Below are 22626 nucleotides of genomic sequence, written 5' to 3'. Positions count from 1 at the left end.
ATTGTTTGAATGCCTATTATACTATTCTCGGCTGCGCTCGTACCTATCTTATTTAATCTTCCCCACAGTCTGATGAGTTAGCTTATTTTTGTCTTGATTTTATAGTTGAAGAAACTGAGACTCATAGAGGTTAAGGGCCCTAGCTCAAGGTTACAAAGCTGGTATTTAAATCCCTTATTCTACTTTGCTTCAAAAGCCCATAACTTTTTTGCTAGCACAGCATGTAGCTTTTGAGATAAAATCTTTTCTGAGAGATAAAGAGCAAGTAGAAGGAAAATATCAAAAGGATATGAGGTTGACAATGATTTCTGTGTGATATCGCAAATTTCAATTAGTGTACCTAAACCCACTCTGTCCAGTGTATAACAGTAGCCACTTGTGGCTATTGAGGACTATTGAATTTTGAGCTAATCCAGATTGAGATATACTAAAAGTATAAAATACATCCTAAATTTTAAATACAGAGTATTCCCCCAAAGGTAAAAGTGCCCCTTAATTTTTATATTGATTATGTGTTAAAATGATAATAATTAGACTGGTTTAGATGAAATCTATTAAAAATGAATTCCACTTATTTCCTTTTAATTTGTTTTAATGTGGTTTAATAGATATTTGAAAATCATATCTATGACTCACATTACATTTCCATTGAACAGCACTGGTTCAGACTAACAAACTAACAATGACACGATAGGAAAACCATAACGTTTTCCTAAATTCTTGCCTCAGGTTTCATTTCAACTCTGTACCCAAATTCATTTATTTCATAAAGCAAGAGAGAAGAGAGTTCTCTTTTCCTTCTCCCTCCCTGCTGGTGAGCAGGTAAAAAATGTGAAGCCCAGTACAGACGTTACTTTTGGACTTGATGAAATAGATTCAGTGGTTACATTCATCAGCAAGACTAATCCCTCCACTCAAGTAAATCTCAAGAGGTCTCCAAACATCCTATAACCAAAGAGTCATTTAAAAATCTGCATTTGAAGTTTTTTCCTTTGAGTCACCTCCTAGTACACTGGCTTTGCTGTTCTCGGCAAGACTAAGGCATCATGTTTTTGTGCAAAGCTTATTAAATAAGTCATCTCATGCAGTGATAAATGTTTCTCCCTCTCTGTCCCCTTGCTTAAAACAGCTTGAACAAAAGGCAGTCCCTGTTTTCAGAAGGGCTACTCCCAGAGCACATCACAAAAGGCCACCTTTCTTTTGTCCACTTGCTAAAGAGGCCCTCAAATATGTCAATGAAGTAAAAATATAATTTGTCCCTGCAGCCTCAACTTTACTGAAAGGAAGAGCAGTCAGATTCTGGTATTGTTAGAGGAACCCTCTGACCTGGGAGAGCAGAGAGCTGGATTCTGCTTTTGTCTACTCAGCTGGTTTATGTGTTACCTCACCTCCGTCCCCCTTACTTCCTGTAGTAAGTTTAGAGTTCCTGAGATAATGCTACATTGAATGCCAATGAAGAAATGTGCTGTGAAAATCAGCCACCGTTATGATTGACAAGCTGAATACAAATGTCTTCTGTAGACATTTGCCTCCTCAAAGGAGGAGTTTTCCTTTATGTAGCCAGAGCAAAACACCATGTAACATTGTCTTAGAGACATACAAATAGCATTTGTTCATTTCCACTTGAAATCTAAATTGGCGGGGAGGGGTCAAGAAGCTGATGTGAGTGGATCTTGATGTATCTACATCAACGGCAACATACATTTTTCAGTGTCTGGTAAGCCAAAAGGTCTGTGTTAGGTTCCATATGGGAAAAGAAAAACCATACTAGATTCTTGCTCCAGAGAAGCATATTTCTTAGTTGGGAGGATGAACAAAACCCTAAAACACCAGGAACAATGTAAAAGAACGTTCTCTAAGTATTACGTGGATGATACAAACAATTAAAGTTTACATTCCACAGAGCAGCATTCTGGTAAACTCTAAGGTACACTGGGAAAGACTGGGTAAAAAATGGGCATTGAGGGCTGGAAGGCTGGACTAAGGAAAATAGAGCAGACAGCCCGCCCAAGAAAAAAAAATACACAGTGGCGTGGCATTGGACGTGTGCTTGGGGTGTTTGGTGATGAGAAAAAGAACAGTCGGCCTAATTTGCTGGCTCCAGAGCTGAGTTTCGTATCAGTAACACCTGGGAAGCTTTTAAAAACTGGTAATGCTTGGCCCTGCTCTGAAACTTCCATTTAAGCAGTATAGCATCATGGTAACAGTAGGATTTTTTGTTTGCTTTTTGTTTTTGTTTTAATTCCTTAGACTATTCTAATGTGAATGCAGAGCTGAGAATCACTGAGCAAAAACCTACATTTTGATGTCATAATTATAGAAAATAAAATTCAAGGGATAATCTTCTAAAGGAGATTAAATGAACAATCAAGAAGTGTGATCTTTACTTCGTGGAACTTTTATACACACATACACTTATATGCCGTCCTTTAAATCCACAGGGAATTCCTGTGGTGATTCTTTCTCCTCAGACCACGTGGCTAAAAGCCCCTTTGGAACCAGACGCCCATTCCTATCCTCTGTGGACTCTGAGGGTGCTCTGCAGTCAGTCCTAGCCAATTAGTGTGGTACAAATGGGATCTCAGCTGCTTGTATCCAGCAGGCTTGTGTAATCATTGCAGAAGGCCCTATTACATGTCCATTAGTGCCCACGGTAGCTATTTTATAACAATCTGTAACCTTCCCTCACCTCTCCAATTTTACAAATTGGGAAATAGAGTTTAATTACTTGTCTTGAGCCAGGAGGCTCGCTCATAGTAGAGGTAAAATTAGAATTCTCAGCCACTGAATTACCCATTATCTTATTAGACGCCTAAAGTGAGTATACCTGTCTATTGTAGTGTTAGAATACTCTCTACCTAGCAGTGAATGAGTGTCACAGATCAGCCGTGAAGATGAATAGTCTACCTAAGCTGCCAACACTGAGATTACATGAGTGTCCGCAACCCATAGGCAGCCACAATAGTCCCGTAAGCCCCATCCCTGCCACCTGGGAGTCCCCAGTGGCATCTAACAGTACATCCACTCCTTACCCTGGGTAGTGAAGGCTCTGGTTGCCGTTCTGATTTCTCTTCTCTGATGCTCCTGTTCATTAAAAGGCTATCAACTTTTTGCTACAACCTTAAAAAGGAGAAGAAAGCTTAGTGCTTTTTCACAGCTACATTTTTAAAAAATCCCTTATACGTTGTTGGGAATTTCTGGGTTTATTGCAGCAGGGGTGGTGGTGATGGCGGGGAGGTGTCCTTTTGAAGGATGGTAAAAAGAAACCCAGTCCTGGTATTACAGCCTCTTTAAGACGGGATGATAGGCCAATTCGTGCCATCCCAAACTGATTGGGTTTTTTTTTTCCTCTGTCTCCAAATCCATTACTGATATAAGAACTATTTCCAAAAGCTTTAGCTATAGTAAAAAAAAAAAAAAAAAACCACCTCTAAAATAGTGGTCCTTGGCACTGATTGCATATGAGAATCAGCTTGGGAGCTTTAAAAACTACCCATAGACCCACAGAATCAAGATTCTGGGAAGGGACTTGGCCATCCATATATTTACAGTTCTCCAGGTGATTATAATGTACAGGCAGGGCCAAGAACTCCTCAGCTGTGATCAAATGTTCATTACTTATTTATATGTCTTCTTTTGCCTTGTCAGATTCACCTGACCAAGAAAACCGTCCGCACCATATTTTTGCTGTGTGGGAATTCCTCATTCTCCTCTTTGGTAAGCGTGATCTTAAGTGTAATATTAAATTTTCTACTTCTATAAGTAGATCGCATACTCAGAGTGGCCCTGAATAGTATCATGCCAAAAATTTCTCTATGTGTAATTTGGAAACCAGGTTGCCAGAAGCTTGACAATTGTGAGATTGAAAGATAAAGGTTAAGCTTCTCTGATACCTGTGTATTGGATTTCCCAATTGCTGTGTTAATATTTAATTAACCAAGACTTGCTCTCTTGTCTCAGTCATTTTAAAACTAATTAACACCATTCCTGTTCTTACTCTTATTAAAAATATAATTATAGCAGTGTCTCTAGGGATTGTTATTGGGTAAACTTTATCACAGTAAATTGGCCAAGAACTAACTAGGCCATGTGACACCCTCTTAGACCCAGGAAATCATTTGTGTTGCAGAAGCTACTAGCATCAGATTTGGCTAAGGGAGTAATGACTTTGGGTTTGGAAAAAGCCAATTCAAAGTCACCCTAAATGTGGAGGAACCTACAGACAGTGATTCTTGAATCAATAATCCAATATCCAGTAAGTCTGAGATGCCAGTCATCAGAAGATTGTATTAAGACCCAAAAGAACCAGGTTTTCATGTTAGATTTGATGGGGGAGGATGGGGAATGGAAGATGCTGTCCCATGTTTACTTTTCTGGGATGCCGAGATTGCAAGATTGGGAGAAAATAAGAAATTTTTAAATAGATTATCGGGATGAAGGATGGACAAAGACCTGCTGTTACAAGTATTGTGGAATCATAATTCTTTATCCGCTCAACTAATAATTTACGGAGGTCCTACTGTGTTTCCAGAACCCATTACAGGAGCTGAAGGTAGAGTGATGACACTCTTGCTTGTGTGGAGTTTATATTCCAGTGGGACCAAGTAAATAAATTAGTGAGAGCTATGAAGAAAAATAAAATGAGGTAAAAGGGATACACTTTAGTGAGAGCTACTTACAACAGCTTGTAAGAGTTGCCCTCTCTAAGGAGGTGGCATTTGAGCTAGCACATGAATGCCACAGAGAAAACCACCACACAGAGATCTGGGAGACAAAAATCACCACAGGCTGAGGGAATGGCAAGGGCAAAGGTCCTCAGACGGGGAAAGGTTTACCCGTTCAGGGAACCAAAAGCAACGTGGCTGGACTTTAGCAGGGAAGCTATGCGAGTCGGGGGGAGAAGGAGGAAGGGAAGCTGGGGCCAAGGGATGGAGTTAGGATTTTAAGAGCTTTCAGAAAGATTTTAGGGGGTTTTCAGCAGGGGAGGGCCATGTTTGACAGGCACGATGTTATGGAGTTCTAGGCTTCTACGTGGAGAATGCATTGCAGACTGGGAGCAGAGTGACTGCGTGAGGTTGAAGGTTGATCTGGGTACAAGCAAGACGGGAGGGTGGATCACACTGCAGCGACAGCAGTGGCACGGAAGGATTGGATTCAGGGTGGAATTCAGAGGTGCAGCCAGTATGGCTCTCAGGTTGGCAGAAGCAGGGAAAATGCTAGCAAACCTAGTCCTTCCTGAGATCATTGTTCCTGCCCTATCCTACCCTGGACCTCTGGTTTTGAACCAAAATAGAATAATATGTAGTGCTATTTGGAAACATTAGGAATTTTAATTTTAACTTATTTAAGAAGGAAAAGAAACTTCCCTTCCCACGGAGAAATTTCTGTTTACTGCTTTTTGCTTCCTAACCATAAAAATTTCATCCTGTCTCGTAAGACTGTTCTGATGGATTTTGTTGTTTTGATTACTGTGCTTTTCATAGGTGCTGGAAAGGTCACATTTGAGTTGCTAGTTTATTTCATTTCTGGTTATTTTGACTCTTTGCCTGTATTTACCAAATTCTTCCTGCTGTCAAATATTCACATAGAGCTTTCTGCAGCTGGTCATTTTCCCCCTATAAATGCTGAACCATAATTACAGGCATCTAATGAGCCTATTTGCAAGGTTTCGTTTTTAAAATGATCATATTTTAAATCATTCAATTGTCCCCGCCACCCTTTATGATAATAAATGGGTGGTCTCACTATTATCACTTTACAGATGAGGAAACTGAGACCCAAAAGAGATTAAGTCATTTAGCTGAGATCATTCAGCTGGTAAGAGCAAAGCCAGCTAGCTTTTGAATTGAGTCTGGCTCCTGTAGAGCTCTGGGTTCTTAGCCACTATGTTGTGACAGTTTTCTACTAAATGGAAGCTGCCACCTTCATTACTTGTTTCTCCTGCAAAACCCCACAATACCACTAGGAGGCGCTACACCTGGGCAGGGCTTCCAGGAGTGGGACTGATGGGGACTTGGTGTGATCCAGAGGCTGAATGGTTCAGCCCCTTTGCAGGGGGCCTTCATATTGAAATCACCTCCATCTGCCAAGGTGGGAGGATATACTCCCACCTAGGGAGCTGGCTGGGCAAAGTTGCGAACATCAGAGACTCTTGAGGAAATGTCCTTTCTTTCTGCCCATGACTCATAGTTCCTGTGTTGTACCTACTCACCTGCTGCTTCTCAAAGAGCTGAAGAAACCAATGTTACTCAGGAAATTCTAGTTGCTGCTTTCAGTCATCTGAGTCTGGCCTTTAGAAACAAACAAAAACTTACTAATTTTTTTGTTATGACATTGTTTGCCTTTAAGATATTGACAGCATCTCGCCAGAGTTTTATTAGTAGACGTGAAATACGCCTGGGGACACAATAGCTCTCTGTCTCCTCCAACTTCCACTATCCACTTCTAGAAAATTCTTCTCTCAAGTTACTTAGTTTGCCAATAATCGCCATGAAAGTAAGACACCTCCTTCCTTCCCTAATGATAGGATTATCATAACAATAATGGATTTAAAATAATTGAGGTTTATACAAAGAAATGCATTAAGTTTTTTTAATTTATATAATGAATTCTTCAGCAGTGAGCAGTGGCTGTAAGGCAGTAATTGTGATGATTTGTTTTCTAAGCTATAGGCTTAAACTTGTTGTGTATTTTAATTAAGTAGAAAGCGATGTATTTTTGCTCTAATGCCATAGGGTAATTTTCAACAGAGATAAACATGCACTCACTGGAAGTGTTGGATTTATCTAATCAAATCATCAATCTGTTCAGTCAACTGTTTGAATTTCAATAAAGATATTATTTGAAAATATTATACATGTCAGCTATTTCTTATGGTTATGTTAGCTTCTAAATTCAAAAATGCAAAGACAAAAAGAAACTATAGATATGTTTTCATTAAACTATACTCTTAATTAAGTTTGGAAGATTGCAGTGGCAATATCAATTAATGTCTGAAAGTTATTTCAAGTCTTTGAATGTTCTCTAAATAGCTCAGAATCATACAGACCTAAATTTAAAAAATTTTTTTAAACCAGTAATGTAGATTCTTTCTTTCTTGGAATGTTTTTGGCTAAGTATTTATTGGAAACTAAGGATGACTGTGTATCAAATGTAGTTATGTCCTAAACTAAGACCAAGTCCTATGAAAATCAGAGCAATGTAATGGCAGTTATGTGATCACAGGGACGACTTCATTGCCTCATTCAGAATTTGATTTGATGAGTTTTATTTTTCTTTTTAGCAGGTTTTCTGATTTTACTTTGTAAAGGACATTATTGAAGCCATAATACTGTTCATATCTGTGACTTTTAAAATTTTATTTCTTTTAGTATATTAAAATTCAGAGGTACAAAAGAGTATTCATAAAAAAAAATGCCTCCCTGTACTTCAGCCCTTATAAAAATACAAAATGCATGTGGATATGGGCCAGATGTACTTCTTAAATCTTAAATCTAATCTTAAATTCTAAGATGCTAAGATTCCATGAAGGCATAGACTGCAGACCATTGCTAGATCCCCAGTGGTAGTAGAACTGACTCTATATTGGTCCTGGAGCTTCCTTTCTACACTCAAGTATATTATTCAGTATGGCTACTTGGAAATGAATGGCAGAATGATTTATCTACCAAGTATAGAAGAAAAGATGAAAGTATATGCGATGCCCATATCTGGATATTGGTGAGCATGCAATCAGTTGTGATTTTACACATAATCCAGGTAGAGTTGTTAAGTATCAGAGTAAAAGTCGTGGGATCTATGCCTACTTGGGTCCAGTCTTCAGCAAAGACCTGACAGTGTTGGAGCTCACCTAGGCCCTAAAACTGGCAGACATACCCACTTTCGTGAGACTGGAAATGTAAGCTCCCCTCTGCATCAGAGACTCAGATTATCACAGGTCTTAGAAGTCTCTCAGCAGAAAAGGAGCCCATGGGTCAGATGTGCAGAAGGATGAGTGGAATTGAAAATCAGTCAATGGAGCTCATTACTTGCTAAGATTTGGGAGGAGAGGAAAGAATGAAAAACCTGTGGCCCAAAGGAGAATTTTAAAATCTGTTCATTTCAACCATGGTGTTACCCAATAACCTTCATTTATCACCTGTGTCATATAAGCATATGCTTCTTGGTCAAGAACACTACATTGTGAGCTACCTGAGGGTGGGATCATGACTGCTTCTCCTTTGGATATCCTACCCCAGAGCCTAACAATATCCTTTGAATTATAATATTCAATAAGTAGGTTAAACTAGTCAGAAATTAATATTTCAAATTAATGAAATTAATGGTTAGATGGTTAGAAATTGAATCCTTGTTAGCCCATCTAAGTTCAAACCAACTAAGGTCCATGTAGCCTAAAGAAATGGAAGTTTGCTAATTACCTGGATAGGTCTGGACTCTGAGATTGCAAGGGAGCAATGTGTTTTTTGTTTTGACCTATAGCATGGGTTATCCATGGTTACTGTACACTAAGGACCAGTTGGATGTGTGTCTCATCTAGGGAATCACACAGACTAGTACGTGAAGCTTAAGGATTAAGTTCACCTGCTAACTTCGCTTCTCCTCTCTCGTCCTACTTTGTCCCAAAAAGAATTTCTTTGCCTCCACTTACCGCACTAAAATCCCCCCAGTGAGCCCCCACCTCCTTTTTCTGTCTTCCTCCCACTTTATTGTCTGTTTTCCTCTATCAAACATCTTTCTCCTCCGAACGGAATGTTCCTAAGAATGTGCCAAAGAATACCATAAATGATTCAGGCCACTATAGTTCAAGAAATGAACATTCCTATTATTTGCATTTTAAAGCCAGTGGTTCAACCTAATGTTACTACTGCTGAAAACATCATTAGCAGCTGGATGGGGGAAACATTTTAAGAGCCCCGTGGAAACCTCCTACCGCACTTTACAGTAGCTGATGAATGATATTACTATTGCAAGAAGCCTGTTGATATACAGCAGAGTGCAAAGTAAGCTCTCAATGCCAAGGTCCTTACTTCTGTCATTAAATATCAATAACTCAGGCTGTCCCAAGGACCCAAAACTTGCCCTCAGGGTGAGAGTTTTCTGTACATCTTGCAAATGAGAATATTCACTCCAATCAGACAGAAAACACAGATCTCAGCTCTAATTTTTCAGGGGTAAAGCTATGAAGTAAGTCCGTTTGCTCTCTCCACTTTACTTTTTCATCTGAACCATGAAGATATTAAAACATACTTTCTAGAGTTGCTGGGAGGAAAAGACAAGATCGGGTCTGTAACACACTTGGCAGCAAGGACAATGCTAACGACACCATTCATTGGAGTCATTAGTATAATACTACCTTTACCAAAGAGTTCTTGATTTAATGGAAAAAAACAGTAAGTGTACAGTCAACAAGACAAAAATCCAAGGGTATGGAGCAGGTGCTGATTCTGAGCACATCATGAATTAATGTGCTTTGAAGGCCTAAAAATCATTGGCCACTCAGTTGTTTTCTCTCCCTTCTTGCACTTCACTTAAAAACCAACACCATGCTTCTGGTTAGTAGCCCTTATAAAGGAATTTACCTTCTCTAAATACAAGGCAAAACATTTCTTCTTTCTGCAGAGTTTCCTTCAAAGATGCTCCTCTGAGAAGTTGCACAACCCATGGAAGTTCAGGGCCTCAGGTTCCTTGTTTGTAACAGTGGAGGAGTTAATGCCTCCATTCCAGAACTATTTTGAGGGTGGGGTAAGAACTATGCAACTATGGTCGGGTCTCAATGAGTTTGCCCCTTTCCCCTGGGGCCCTGCTGCATTCATATGGTTTGAGCCATGTGTCACACATGAAGGAAAGTCACTGGAATGATGACAAATCATTTGTTGATTTCATGCGTTGTACACTCAGCCACAAATGGCACACTTTCAAGGCCATTGTTTTTGCCAAATGCATAGCTGGAGAGCTAAGTTAGGAGCCTTTGGAAACCAGATCTGATAAGTATGCAGGAAAATGCCTCAGGAGAAATAAGGCTGGGAGATGAGCTGAATATACTTTCTCCATTTGATGCCAGCAGACACACAAGAGCTGGTTAGGTAGTGCACATTTCCCAGAAATGAGGAGAGAGAGGAAGCACCTGTTCTTCCTCAAGCAAACAAAGGCAAATGGCAAAGCTCAAAAATATAGCAGTACCATTGGCAGAGGCACAACTGGGAAGGCTAAAAGTGTGCTGGGAAAAGCATGTCACTGGTGGGAGGGTAACTCCCCTCTGGAGGAGAATGCCTGTCTCACAACCCTCAGACTGGACAAAGGCCTAAGGGCTAGGGCCTGGACTCTGCAGGGACTGGGCCCCAGGCATGGGAGGATTAAAACCAACCTAACAAAACCAGTCTGTTTCCATTTGTGAGCGATGAATGATATGGGCTCCGTGACCTACTAAACCACCTGGAAGGCCAAGCCAATTACAGAAGCAAAATGCCTGATTTCCTTTGGCCACATTGAGGGCCCTCAGGCTTAAGTAGCTGTGTGCCCCTAGCCTGAGGTGGGTGCACCAAAAGGAATGGTCATGCTTTGTTATTAGTCATTATTTAATGTTGGATGTTCCACTTATTTCTAATTTTTGAATATCATTGTGATTAGTGATATAAAAAGAAACTTCCATTTGTGAACAAAGTATATAGTAAGTAAGCATCCAATAGCAATAATCTACAAGAAACTAAAATAGGTGTAAGAATAGCAGCACCAGGAGCTCCAAATATGTTGTATAATTAAGGTGATAATCAATAAAGATCAGGGAATGATTTGAGATCTAAGGCATAATCTAAGTGTAATAACTTAGAAAGCCATGGATTTTTTAAAAGACAGGAATCACATATGACTGAGGGAAGTCCTCAGCTGAAGGATAAGCTATACTTGGGGATTCTCACCAAGTTATCATTATGACTGAGTATGTAAGACTTGGCAAATATAGTAAATGTTCAAATGTAAATCTTCTCCCCACAGTGGTATTTTATGGAGACCCCATTTACAAAGCAGCCCTTGATCAGGACCTTTTCACTTATAATTCCTTGAAAGCAATGGATTTTAGATAGAATGTGATTATTTTACAATGTGTTGGGTGGATCTAATGAACCAAGCAATTAGAACATTGTTAGGGGCAAAGCAGTAAGCTTTTCCAGAATCCTTCTTCTGTGTAAGTAGGTGGCTGCTATTGAGACTTCCTTTTGTGGTTGGATTTGGCCAACAAATGGCAAGCATTCAATGGGAGTGGGGAATGATATTGATCATTGTTGATGACAGTTGAAAATAAAATGCTTTAATGGATCTCATGCATGGATTTGGCTACTAAGCCAAAGGCCTATACTTTAAAATCCAAATTTTGAGACTCATGATGTCCCAAAATTTGGATTTAACCATTAACCTCCCTCCTCCCACTCAGTTCTGACAGAAAATTTAAATTCTCTAGGGGATTCAATGTTTTAGAAAACGTGAAAGGATCCTAGCAGTGTCAACCCCCAAATGGCAATTCCCTTCCTTCTAATTGACATCAATTAGTGAAGTATGAATTAGCTACAATTATGAACTGGCTTCTCCCTTCCCCACCTTCTCTAAGGCCTCTGTGTTCTGAGCACTACCCTTAGAAGAGAGACCCAGGGATTTGTTCTTGTTCCAGAATACATGTTTCATTATGAAAAATGAGAACAAAAAAAGCCCAAGCAAAGGAATATTTTCCTAAACTGCTCTTTTAAATAACTTATATATCTCTTGGGCAATATAGCTGTTGTGATTACCAAAGTCATGTCATGATACAAGGAAAAGTTGACTTCATACTAGGGGATTTCACTGGGCGGGGGCGGAGCGGGGGGAATAAAGAAAGTCACCAGAGTGGTGCCTGTGGCTCAAAGGAGTAGGGCACCAGCCCCATACGCCAGGGGTGGGGGGTTCAAACCCAGCCCCGGCCAAAAAAAAAAAGAAGGTCACTATTTCTGAAGACTATGATTTGGGGTTCATTGTGGGTGTAAAATATTGCTCATCTATTTGGTATACAAGAAAGTGCAGTTTTTTGATCTAAAAAGTCAGAAATTCTTGATCTTCATTCCAGCTAACCTTATAACACAACTTTGTACTTCTGGATTTTGTTTCCTAACAATTCCATGATTCTTAGTATATGGGGAGCCCAGAACTGAAAGACATTAAAAAGAACTAAATGTAGTCAAAAAACCTGCTTGTTCACCAGCTTTCTAAAATTCAGGAAGCATCTTTAACTTGATTATCAAACCTCCAAAGATATGATGACCAGATGACTGGTTAATGTGTATTTTTTCAGACTCTTTCTGTGACATAAGATATTGCTGCCCCAGCCCAATTCTACACCTACCAAGGGAGATTATCTGTAAGAACTTGAATTCATCTTAGTTAACATGGACCTCAAATGGTAAGAGTCTTCCTAAAATGTTCTAGATTAGAGTCAGCAAGTTTTTCTCTAAAGAGCCAGATAGAAAATATTTTTAGGCTTTGTAGGCCCTACAGTGTCTGTCACACTTAATCAATTCACACTTATTCGGTTCTGCCCTTGTCACACATAAACAGCTGTAGTCAATGTATAAATGAATTAGTGTGGCTGTGTTTCAATAAAACTTTATTGGAAACAGTCAGCAGGCCAGATTTGGCCCATGGTCTGTTCTAGACTTTTTCAGTGCCAATATTCATCTGCTGCCATACACAGATTAATTTATTGCCAATTTTGTTTAACCTATTAGTATTTTAGTCAATATCACATTGATACTTTATGGATCTGTGATCATATACATGAATTTAGCTGGACATTAGTTTATTCTGTTAATATTTAGCCAATATTAGCACTACATCATGACTCTGTTGCCAAGGCATATCCAAATTTTTAAAAACCTGTGTTTACTTTGTCATTTTTGTAGTCAATAACAAACACACCTTAAGGTAGCAAGTATCTTAATTATCTATTGGGTAATATAGCAGATTCTCTCCCCCTTTCTTAACTCTGTCTGATGCAAGAGGTTTTACATAATTATAGTATTGAGAAATAAGACTACTTTTCCAGTCCCCATTTGTCTTGTATTAACCATATCCTGACATAGATTTTATCTTTGCAGACAGAATAGTTGAGACCTTTGTGATTTGCCCTTAAACAACCCCCACTCCCTCACCTCGTTGATCATTTTATGCTTCCACCACTGGGTCTCTTCAGGTTCTGTGAACCCTTCAAGTGTGGAGACCAGATTGGAAGACAGTGTTCTATGTTGGTCACATCATCTCTTCCTAATGAGGCCCAATTATACCTCTTGACTATAGCAAGCAACTAACAAAGTTAAAAATATGAAAGTGGCAAAGAAATTGAGAAAGTCCAAAGGATCTGGGGGGAAAACAAAATGAACTGCTGAAAAGAAAACAGTGACTCTTGCAAAATGTTCTAAGCTGGCATAATTCCTTTAACCTTAGATGTGACCACGATTAAGCTTTCTGTAGTGCTGAAAAGAGAACAAAATGAGCATCCTGCTTTGCCTGAAAATGATTCTGCAGGAAGATCTATAGCTAGAGTTTGTCTCTGATGAATACTAACCATGAAAACCACATACTTCCCGGGTATGAGAAAGTCTTGGATATAACTTAGCATAATGGACTAAATAACTCCGGATTGAGCTTTGCTGCCCAGATAGGACTGTATTTCTAATCTGGGAAGATCTATTCTTACATTGAATTTTCTCCTCTCCCCTCTTGACCCAGGGAGAAAAGTTAACCTGAGTTTACTGAGATCAGTTATAGAAGGAACTGTGCAAAAGTTTAAATTAAATTTTTCATAATCACATCATCATTAGGAGAGATGCTAAAAAATTTCATAAAACCAATATCTCTCAAACCTTCAGACATCATGTTGGGTGCTAGAGAAATAATAGTGAGCTGAGTGGTCTTGGCCCACACAGAGACTTACAATATAGTTTGGGAGCAGGTGTCTGTCAAAGTCAAGTACATTTATAAGCATGGTAAGGACAACAAAGAGAGCAACTCTGAGAAAGTGATGATTTATTTAATATCAAAATGAGAAGGAAGAAATTTCTCAGAGACAGAACCAGCACATGCAAAGCCACTGAGGCAGGAGGGAGTGTGCCAGCATGGGGGAGTGGAGGGCGTGCTGTATGGTTGAGTCAAGTTGAACAAAACAAGAGAAGCAGCTGGGAAATGAGAGAGACCTGGCCACAAAGGAACTCGAGAAGCAATAGGAAGATTGGGGGATATTTGAAGTAAAGAAATAGCTTGAGCTGGTTATTATTTTTTAAAACAACCACTCAAGCCACTCTTTGAAGGACATTGTGGGAAAAAAGAGCAGATGCCTGTAAACTTACACAGAGTTCCAGCAGCTGGTAAGAAAGGCAATGCCAGGAACTTACCTAGTACGCTTTTTTATTTAGAGACTAAGAGGTGGCCCAAGCCATGTACCATCTCACAGTTAACATATTTTCCTTCAGGAACATGTAGAAATAAGGGTCGTAGGATCCAGCTTAATTGACACCCTCCGAGTGAGTTATCATACTGTGAGATCTCTGGCACATACTTTGTTTAGGAACTCAATAGACATGATTTTCATAACACCTATTTGGTATTTCATCTCCCTGAATTATTTTCAGCAAGAACCCAGCTAGTTGGTTTATCTTCCAGGAATGTTCAGTTCTGAACAGTGGGTCTTAAGTACTTTTTGGACTTTGAAGTTTTTGTTTTTTCACCACCTGTCTACTCATTTTGCCCCAGAAAAGAAATCTTTAGTCTTCTTCTCTTTGATCAGTAAAAATTACAACATTTTTATTTCATTTTATTTGGTATTTTTAAGGGGAGGGAGGAAAATCATTTTGCATGAGAATGTAAATAGCAGCTGTTCACCTTATTATGAAGTTGGTTCCTGATGTTGACAAAAGGTTAGAAAAACAGATTCTTGTATAGGCTTAAAATTGTATAACTTTTTCTGACATTTGAAAATGGAATGAAGGAAATTAATATCACTCGTGATCTCATTGCCAAGAAAAAAAATTTTTTTATTAAATCATATCTGTGTACATTAATACTATCATGGGGTACAGTGTGCTGTTTCTATATACAATTTGAAATACTTTCATCCAACTGGTTAACATAGCCTTCATGTCATTTTCTTAGGTACTGTGTTAAGACATTTATATTCTACATTTAGAGACATTCACATGTATCTTTATAGGATGGACCATAGGCGTGATCCCACCAATCACCCTCCCTCCACCCAGCCTCCCCCCTCCTCTCCCCTCCCTCCCTCTCCTCTTTCCCCATATTCTTGGGCTAAAATTGGGTTATCGTTTTCCTATGAAAGCTATAAATTAGTTTCATAGTAGGGCTGAGTACATTGGATACTTTTTCTTGCATTCTTGAGATACTTTGCTAAGAATATTTTCTAGCTCCATCCATATAAGCACAAAGGAGGTAAAGTCTCCATCTTTCTTTATGGCTGCATAGCTCAGAAAATTTTTTAAAAAACACTGGTTTTATATAGCAAAATTTTTTAATCTCTCATGTTAAAAAAAATCAGGAATATGTACCGTATACATATTTTTCAAATTCTCTTCCTTGAACTTAATGTTGTATGATGGTAAATGCCATCAAATAAGTATACATTAAATAAATAAATAATTTTTAAGTTATGTATTTAAAAAAATAATAATTCCTAAAAATAGTGATAAATTATAAGTGATAAACGATTCCTAAAAATTTGTGTCTTAAGTTTATATAACATTATATAAAAATAAGTGATAAATAATTCCTAAAAGTTCGTTTCTTAAGTTTATATAACATTCCATCATATGTAGTATGAATATACTGATTTTGCTGATTTTTTAAGTCTAAAATAATATTCATTTTCATTTCTTCAATCACCAGGTATAATTGATTTCTTTATACATTTACCACCCTTCCTATTTCTTCTTTTATGAAGTTTCTTTTTATGTAAATTATCAAGATTTCTATTTGGCTCTCAATACTTATTTTTTTTTTCAAAACAAACTCTTTATGAATTTTCAGGATTATCAATTTATTTTCCATAATACTTGCTGTAAATGCATCCCCACCTTCATTTTGCCTTTTTAATTCTGTTTATTTTTGACAAACAAATTAAAAAATGTTCGTGGCTTAAAGTCTATCTCTCTCTTTCTTTGTGGTTGTTCCTTAGCTATTGATTCAGCAAAGAGTTACTGAGGGCTGTGTGTTAGGCACTAAGCAAGACACTAGGAATAAAAACTAATAAGGTAGAGATGGTCTGGCCTGCTCTTTTCCTTTAGTGAGAAAGCAAAAAAATACCAGGCCATTCTAAATTACTATATTATGTGCTATGCATGAGAAAGCACAAGGTGGTGTGAGGCCCCTGATCTGGACTTAGCAGGTAATGGAAGGAAGCAACTTTCTAGCTGAGAAGGATGAGACATGGCGATGTGAATTTGGGAAGAGGAAGCAGTATGTGCTACGGTTCTTGTTCAGGGACCTTAATGTTAAATGTCCTCTTTGCCTAAAACATGGAGAGGGGGTGATAGAAAGAGAGAAGGGGTGAGGGGAGCAGTGGTCAAGTGTGTGCAGGAGACCACTGAGGGGCTGCAACAGTCCAGGAGGGGTGATGATGAGAGGCAGGGAATATATTGAATGAGTCATCCCTTGTCATTGGACAAACAATGCTTCCGTGTACGTTAAGTTCTTATTCATAGCGTACTGCTTATTCTAGAATAATCCATTTAGTTATATTGATATGTCAGTTCTTAGGCCAGCACTACACTGGTTTGAGTTTTCTGAAACATTTGAACTGGTGAGGCTTGCATAATCTCATCATTTTTCGTTTTCAGAACTTATTCTTGCCAATGTGCTTTCCCAGGTAAACTCTGAAATGTTTTCAAAAGTTAGAAAAGTATGCATGTGTGGAGATGTGTGCATATGAATATGTATACACACATATCTACACCATGTAAAATCTCCCATTGGTTAATTTGCCTGGGAATCTGTTAAATCATAAAAGTTGACATTCTTTTTAATATTGTCAGCTCATAAAGAATCAGTGAGTATCTTCTCACTTCCTTGAATCTTTTTTTATATTTCTTTTAAAAACTTTATGGTTTTATGAAGGCCATGCATCTTTTTTATTGGGGCATTCTTATTTATTTTATAATTTTAGTCTTTCATTATGAATGATCTTTTTTCATATCTTCTCTCTGGTATTGCAGACTATGGATAAACACATATTAATGTATGTGTATTTGCTTTCTAGCTGACTAGCTGATTATAAGTAATTATGAGTTTTTAGTTAAAAGTTTATAATTATAATATCTGTAAACAATGATATTTTTTTCTCCTGCAAAAATAGTATCTAATTAGTTGATGTTTCATAGTATTGAGCATAACTTCTAATATTAAATAAATATAACAGTGAACATCCATCTTAATGTCAATTTTAAGACAAATGCCTCTACTGTAACCTTTTGCAAAGTATATTCTGTGGAAGCAAATAAAATAAACCTGGGAAATGCTACAAATGAAAAATTCTCTTCTAGAAATTCAAATTCATATTAATATATTTAGAATCTGAGATCTATAAAAAAGAAACTATTCAACTGAGTTTAACTCACAATTTTTTTTTGAGACAGAGTCTCACTATGTCACCCTCAGAAGGGTGCTCTGGCATCACAGCTCACAGCAGCCTCAGACTCTTGGGCTTAAGCAATTCTCTTGCCTCAGCCTCCCAAGTAGAGAGGACTACAGGCGCCCACCACAACACCTAGCTGTATATTTTTGTTGTTGTTGTCACAGTTGTCATTGTTGTTTAGCAGGCCCGAGCCAGGTTTGAACCCACCAGCCCTGGTGTATGTGACCTACACCCTAACCACTGAGCTACAGGCACCAAGCCTTAACATATGTTTTTTAATTCAAATGCCTTCTTTATTGAGATGTATTTTATATTCAATGGAATAAGTACTGGATCAGTTTGATTAGTTTTGCCAAATGCAGGTATCTGCATAAATCATATCCCTATAAGATACAGAAGACGTCCACCACTCCAGAAAATTTCCTCAGATTCCTTCTCACCACCAAAAGCACCCACTGACCTACTTTTATCATCTTAGTTTTGCCTGTTCTGAATATTATGTAAATGAAATCACATAATACTGTGTATTGGATTTCTTTCACTTCTTTTTGATTTCATTCACATGTGTTGTGAGATTTTTCCCACGTTATTTCTTGTGTCAGTAGTTTATTTTATTTACTGCCGAGTTGTAGTCTGTTACATGAATGTTCTCTAATTTGTTTTCTGCTTCTCCTCTGGATAACTGGGATGTTTCCACTTGTGGGCTATTATGAATAAAGCTGTTATTAACATTCTCATTAGGTTTTCTGTGGACATAGTTTTCCCATCTATTTTTTATTCATATATGCTTATAAAGTGCAGGTGCAATTCTGTTACACTGATATGTCGCATTGCAGTGAAGTCAGGGCCTTCAGCACATCATCACTAAAGCAACACATACTGTACCCACATCTTCATTGGATAGTTAAGGAGGGCTGGAATTTGGGGGGTCAAAGGAGAGAGATATGCTTAAATGTTAAGAATCTGCCAACATTTGCAAAAGTGGTTGTGCCATTTTACACTCCTACCAGAAATTTTTGAGAGTTTCAATTACTCTGTAACCTTGGCACAATGTGTGACGTTGCCACACTTTTGTTTTGGCTATCTCATTGTGATCACTGGTCTCTTTTTCACGAGTACAACTTATCCCTAATTTGTTTCTGTTTTTCATTTTATGTATCTGCCATCTTTTATGTCGTTTTTTTCCTCTTAGAGCATATAATGTAGCTCATCTATATTTTAAGGCATCCTTGATTTGGTTTCTTATGTCAGTTTCACCTATTACAGTTTTCAGCGGACAAAGAATATTATTTCATTTTGGCTCCCCTACAAACCCTCCTTCTCTCACCCGGCTCCCTTTTCTTTCTCATTTTTATCTCATAATGGCTGCCTGTCCTTTTCCACTGTATCGTCTATGTCAGGTTAAGATGAGAAACAGTTTCCTAAAATTGTCTTTGAGATGATGTTTCAGTTCTCTTGTTAAGCAAATTTTCTGCTCTGTGCTATTTACTTTCCATGCTGACTCATCCAAGAATGAAAATCAATTTACTTAGGCTCAAGCTCTGTGAACATTTAGTATGTGCAATGTGTTCTTAAGCCTGCTCAGTATGTACTAGACTTTGAGTTTTGTGGTCCACAGCTGGAGGGCAGAATGACATGTTCTAGTTCAGTATCAGCTACTGCGAGGAATGCTGCATGGAGTTTTCTGCATCCTGATAGGATCTTCTCTTCTTCCTCTGCCAGCTCTTCCGCAGGCGAAATAGAGAACAGATAATGTCATTACCCTTGGGAAACTCTCCTTTCAGGTCTCTTGCTTCCCCCCCTCCCCACCCCATGCCGTCTTTCCTTGCTGCACTCAGTGTTCCACTGGCCGGTTTTCTAACATCCAGCTGGAGCTGCCTCGTTTTCAGGGGGTTGAGATTTTTATCCTGGATAGAAGGGCTGCTCTGGTGGACTGAATTCTATTCAGCAGAGCAACAGCTGAACAGTTTTCAGGAAAGGAATGAACTGTCCTGACTTTCTTTGAGAAAGCAAACAGTTTGATTTGATTTCCAATAGCAAGTAATAGGTTGGCTAATAACCGTGATTCTCCATTCAGTACCATGGGTCTTCCACGTTTCTGGCCATGAGACTAACTTTGGGCCTTGGGTTTGGGTATTGTTAGAACTTTCCTTCTCCCTCCTCCCCCCACCTCGTGTCTTTTAAGGGAGTTGAAAATAGAGACATCTTTCCAGAAATCTAATCAATGTCCTCTTAAATCCTTTCCAGTTTCAAGATTTTATTATTCTATACATTTTCTCCTGAATCTTAGCTGTATTTCCCATTTAGTCAAGTCCAAGTTGGTTTCTCTATTTTACATACATAAAGAAATTCAAACACGCAATGATCTCTCTAGCAGTTTTTAGCATTTTTGAACTGCTCTCTCACCAAGAAAACTTTTTAACAGACATCCTAATATGCTGGGGAATAAAGGTGGCAGGAAGCTGCTTAACCATATTTTTGTTACTTTCTCAAAAGGTGATTGAGTGTGTGTCTCAGAAGATGTGATGATGTCAACTAATAGATACTGAGACCCCATGACATATCAGGTGTCTTACTAAAGCAGACATACAGAGATGTATAAGACGTGATCTTCTGCATAAGCTAATTTAAGGTCTTTCTCCTACCTCTGCTATTATCATGGGTGGGACTGGTGAGTCCAGTCTTTAGAATTTGTGAGGAGTTACCCATATTGTTTAAAAAATCTTTTGATTCTCATATAAATGTATTTTTTTCTCTATCTCTTAAAATTGTGTCCTTTGTGTCTACCAGGAAACCCTCTGACTCTGGAATTAGGTTGCATTATTCCATGGGGGCATTAAGATAGGTGATATAAGTCTTTGAAGAACAATACTAAATAGCCTAGACTCTAAGGCTAAGTTTTCAGCATAGCTCATGGGGCATCCTGTAAGTAACCTATGCTCCTTGTGAGAAATCTCAAAGCCTGTTCCCACAGAAAAGAGGCTTTCCTCATAAGATTTAAAGCATAGCTAAGTCTCATCTTCTTACCTGAGTATATGTAATTAATATATATTAGGATACTTTCCAATACAAGAGTAAGAATGACAAAGGTAAAGTCTGATCTTCTTTTGAATGAAAAGTTTCACTCAATTATCCTTTGAAATGAGTATTTGCTTAAGTGCCACAAAAACATTACCCCCTCATAACAATATTTCTAAGAAACACATATGTCCCTTCCCTTGTTGATTTTCCTTTTATCTGTCAATGAAAATTAGAGCTGCATTGCTTTCTGTAGTGACTACTGTGACCCTCAAAAACAAAATCAATCTGGTGACTTTCTCAATCTTGACACGTAACACCAAGGATAGCAAACAAAGATAAGGTTCAAGGAGGGAGCGCTCGACGGCCTGCCCAGAATATTTAGTACAGCTCTATACTATTCTGAACTTGTGGTAAAGGCTCCACAGTCCCACGCTCTCACACCGTCAGGGATATCCGACCTTTTTTCTTCTATGCCACACAAACCCTAACAACTCTGATGAGCCAAGGAAAAGGTCCGTGCGTACTGACACCACAGATGGCGGGTCTCAGACATCCACCCAAAGCAGGATGGGCACCCCCGCTTTAAAAAAAAAAAAAAGAGGACCTTTGCTCTTAGGAAACTATATTCAAGAAATAAATAAAAATAAGTTAGTCCCATGGGCACTTTGCTTGCTTCAAATGCTTTCTTGCTCTCTTTATTGAATATTTGATAAGTTAGTAGCAAAGCTGTGTTAGGTGCAGGGGCCCATCAGATCTCTGTTAAAGCCTCAAGACACTGGACTTTCCATTTGGTAGGTTTCTGTACCTCACTACATCAGACCGCACATGCCCAGAATGGTGCTAGGTCCAGAGTTCTAGCTCAGTGGGGGAATGTCAGCTTCCCTGTGATATTGTCAGACATAGCATAATGATCTCAACCGTCCATCCCTGGCTGTGAACAGGAAGCTCCAGAAATCTTGGTTCCTTGTCTCTTTTCTTCCAACCAGTGGGTCTTGCAAATTATACACTCAACAAAATGTTCTGCTAAGTAGGAAGCCTACTGTGGCCATTGTCATCACCTCTGGCATAACCAGACTTTTAAAGGTACCTAAAGGATTTTGCCAAGAGCTCAAGTTCTAGAGCACAAGAATCCATTCACTTCTCTACCGCCTATAGAAAAGGATCAGCTCAGTCCTTCCATAACAATTACTGTCAAATAAGGTAGCGTCTGAGGCATCATGTCAGCAAGGTGACCTGGTAATTGGTTTCCCTTTTAAAGCCAAATGAAAGAAGTAGCTGGCTCAGACCTCCTCTCCTCGGTGCCCTATGAGAGCAAAATCTACCCAAGACACACTTGACCATGAGAAGTCATCAGGGATTTATAACATTTAGGAATAAGGCCAATTATGGGATGGGGAGTCATTATGCAACATACTCATTTGATTGTCAGAGGACAGAACTCCATTAACAAAAGAATTTGCACTGACATTTTCAAGGACACAAAATAATTGCCACTTGAATGGTTTTTCAGGCGCTCAAAGGAGAATAAGAATAGCCTAATGCTGTATTACATTCATGTCTTTAGTGAGGACTTTATTGTTAGTATATGTTGCATCATTACTTTCAAACAGATGCTCTCACATAATTTTCTAAAGTAGAAAGGAGACATACTATGATCACTGGGGGTTTTTTTTTTTAATTATTTTAGGGAGTGGGGTTTTGGTTCCGCTTTTATTGTTGATTGGGGCTGAGAGGATAATCTCTGGTTTGCCACCCTTCTCCTTGAGCAACCTCTGTGGGAGACTAAATTTAGCCCAAGAAATCAAGATCAAGAAGGGGAAAGAAGCCCTTTGCCCACTACTGCTCCCACGTTCCCAGTTAGCCTACACCTAACTGACAATGAACGCTCACCCATCCCAGTTAGCCTACACCTAACTGACAATGAACGCTCACCCATCCCAGTTAGC

At 38.7% G+C, this 22626-nt stretch overlaps 1 protein-coding gene across 2 annotated transcripts in view; it reads left to right on the top strand.

The window, feature by feature from the left end:
• PRLR (prolactin receptor) overlaps positions 1 to 22626 on the top strand; it is a 156958-nt gene that overhangs the window by 3903 nt on the left and 130429 nt on the right. For both annotated transcript variants that reach the window (XM_023514996.1, XM_023514994.1), the window contains exon 2: positions 3649 to 3717. The gene's annotated coding sequence lies outside the window, so the exon portion shown is untranslated. The remainder of the gene's footprint in view (positions 1 to 3648; positions 3718 to 22626) is intronic.

This window comes from Otolemur garnettii, unplaced genomic scaffold (genome assembly GCF_000181295.1).
Source record: "Otolemur garnettii isolate 467f Iridium unplaced genomic scaffold, OtoGar3 scaffold00063, whole genome shotgun sequence".
Lineage (NCBI taxonomy): Eukaryota > Metazoa > Chordata > Mammalia > Primates > Galagidae > Otolemur > Otolemur garnettii.
The sequence above is the reverse complement of the archived record's forward strand: the minus strand, read 5'-3'. Positions and strand labels throughout refer to the sequence as shown.